At 42.7% G+C, this 3,168-nt stretch overlaps 1 non-coding gene across 1 annotated transcript; it reads right to left on the minus strand.

The window, feature by feature from the left end:
* Nucleotides 1-609: 609 nt before the first annotated feature.
* On the minus strand, nucleotides 610-690 carry TRNAL-AAG (transfer RNA leucine (anticodon AAG)). Its single transcript has one exon. It is a non-coding gene; the product is annotated as a tRNA-Leu (tRNA).
* Nucleotides 691-3,168: the final 2,478 nt, after the last annotated feature.

The following is a 3,168-nucleotide window of genomic DNA, read 5'->3' on the forward strand; positions in this document are numbered from 1 at the left end:
ACTCTCATAGTATACTTATATTTCCCAGATGGACCCCTTGAGTTTTTTTTCCTCTTTATGATATTTTCATTAAAAGGTAGGTCCAAGTTTTAGTTTAAGATTGTAGTTATGTGCTCCATGACAATAAAAGGAACTTTGAAATATGGAGAGCTATCAGTGACAATAAGCGGCTCTCTCAAAATTAACCTTGCATTTTTTGAACTACATGGATGCAAAAATTATCCTTAAATTTCTTTTTGATAGAACCTTAATTGATAGAGCCTCATAAGCCGAAGCCAGTGCTTTAGTGCATACATGCACTCTTTTTTTATGAAAGTGTAAGTAGCCTCGGAGGCAAGTGCTAACATAAAAAGGAAAGGAGAACTATTTCACTCGCAAAAGAAAGAAAAGAGAAATCCTTTACTCTCAAATAAGTATTTTACTTTGAAATATGGAGAGCTATAGTGACAATAAGCGGCTCTCTCAAGGTTAAACTTGCATTTGTTGAACTACATGGATGCAAAAATTATCCTTAAATTTCTTTTTGATAGAACCTTAATTGATAGAGCGTAAGCCAACTCGCAAAAGAAAGAGAAGAATCATTCACTCTCATATAAGTATTGTAGAGATTGTCGGGAGTGGGATTTGAACCCACGCCCTTTCGGACCAGAACCTTAATCTGGCGCCTTAGACCAACTCGGCCATCCCGACTTCATGGATTTACTTCATGTTTTTTAAATTATATTGTTATTCTAAGAAGGATTCTGTATGTCTATTTCAAATTTCTACGTCCACTCGTGCGATAATGCCACACTCTAGTGATAAAACCGAAAAGATTTCCCTGAGAAATGCAGTTATGCAGTCAAGGAGCGGCCAACTGTTTAACATTTCTCTCATGAAGCCACGTGGTCGAATCGATATCTTTCATCTAGATGGTGGTCCAACGATCTAGGTACTTGCTTTGCTCAGTAACTCTTTTCGTGGGCTTTTGAAGATTTATCAAGCCCTTCCTCCCTTTCGAAATGGTATGACTTGCTTAAGCATTGCATGATGATGCAAACAAAGGATTGCTGCCTGGCAATAATAGCAAGGGCGAGCGACGATGCAGAAACAGCAAGTCCCACGTTTAGGGCTTCTAAGAAAGGTAATTGAAAGACAAGGGGTCACTCAAAGCCTCTAGCAACGAGCTAGCAATAAAGTGCTCAACTTGTTTTCCAATGGAATGTAGTTGGATTGACTTGCCTGGCAAGCTCCTTGAAAAGCGTGCAGGAAAAGAGAAGAAGACTTGTTGGGTGACAATGAATGTGAAATTTAGGGATGCTTGGAGAAAAGGTTATTGAGAAGGCCAATGGGAGAGTATTTGACTCCCTCGATGATAAGTTCATGGACAAGGTCTCTCTACATCACTCGGACGAAAATGAAGAAGACAAAATACATAGATGAGAGGAAGGACAGTTGAGGAAGCGTTTCAACATGAGGGTGGATGATCCAATAAAACAAGCCTGGGCCAACTCCTTCGCCTCCTTCTGATGTAGAATAATAGAATTGTCAATCAAGCACTATTGAAAAACACTATGCCCACCTCTAAAAGTAGGGAGAAGAAGATTCCAAAGGAAGTAATACTAAGTAAACATAGTTTAGTACTTGAAATTCGAGAGGACTCATGCATTGAGGTCGCCTTGAAGGAATGACTATACTAACTTCAACCAAGCAAGGGCTTTTTTATAGTACTAAAGAAAACACAAAAAACGTCTCCATCAGATCCTAAATATGGATAAACAAAGGCAAGCTCTTGTGTTTGTGGAGATGTCTACTTATGTCGACCATAATGATGGACTCCTAACGATCAGCTATGGTAACGTGGGGAACCATGAGGGCTTGCCAGTGGTTGCATTATTGGGGCTTAGAGGGTTGGGGTCTAAGGTTATTCCTAGGCTTAGGCATTAATGAAGAGGTGCAAAGGGAAGCCCATGAGAGGGCTTTTATGGAAGCGTCCCTTGTGGGACAGATGGCACAACCAAAGAAAAACCAAATGGCAAGTACTGGGCATTTGTCAGAAGAACAATAGAGGGCACGTACAGTAAAAGCTAAACCCAGATTTAAGGTTATAGAACCCAAGAACTCACACAGTGGTATACTTGGAATCTCAAAGTCATTTCCTTAATCTGTAATTGCAGGAAGTTGATAGACAATACACGAGATATAGAACTAGCATTATATATTTCCGACCAATTTGGACACCATACGGTCTAATGTGCCTGCCTTATTAGCTGAGTGCTGACAAGATGTGGACCCCTGTACATAGAAAAGGCTATTCTCCTACCTCCTTGGCAATTCCAAAACACTTGGCCTGCAGTGCTCTCCTAGAGCTTATGTGGGCCTCATATGTGTATCACACCTTCCGACTGATCCTCCTAGGAAGCCTCTCGTAAGGAGGTGCTTGCTGTGGATGTTGACCTCCTTTCTGCTCTGTGGATAGTCAATGGCGAGGCATAAGTTCCTCCCTTGATCCCGTCTTCCTTCCTGCTATGAAGGGCTGCCAATGGTCAAAATATTTGAGCTCTTTGTCTCCTGCAGTCGACTTCTTCCCTTGCTGCACCACAATCTCATAGATTGGACCTTTGAGGTTGGCTGAGATACTCCACAAATTGCTCACTAAATGGCTAGTGAGTGCCTTGAATGGGATCCCTTTTATATGCCCCAATGGGACCCAAAACTAGCTGACTGATATGTCCGACCTGGTTGGCCCACCTACCAGCCAACCCTTAGGTTTGTAAAACCCGCCTTGGTCAACCATTTGCTCACCTGGGCTTGGCTGTTTTCTAGGTCTATCCTTGGTCTTTTCTTTACTCCAACCATTCGCCTTTTTGCTCCAAACTGTCCACCTGTCTGGTGGTTGTGTTCTAGCTTGCTGCACCTGCTAAGGCTCTGATCAAGGCATTTGTACAGCTCCCCATATAGGCGCCACTTGTGTCGACCTTCTTCTGGTCACCCGTGCTGCCATGCCAACTCATGCTCATCTGCTCTAGAACACTGTCATATGCATCCAGGTCTGTTCCAGCTCCTGTTCCAGGCCTTACACCTGCTTAGCATTTTCCAGATCTTACCAAAGGGCGTTGCGCCTATTCCAGGTGTATCTCCATGCCTTGTTGCACCTCTAATTCTGTCCTAGATCTGTCTAGGTCGCCA

This window comes from Dipteris shenzhenensis, chromosome 5 (genome assembly GCF_047967505.1).
Source record: "Dipteris shenzhenensis isolate YYH24624 ecotype China chromosome 5, Dip_SZ_1.0, whole genome shotgun sequence".
Taxonomy (NCBI): Eukaryota; Viridiplantae; Streptophyta; class Polypodiopsida; order Gleicheniales; family Dipteridaceae; genus Dipteris; species Dipteris shenzhenensis.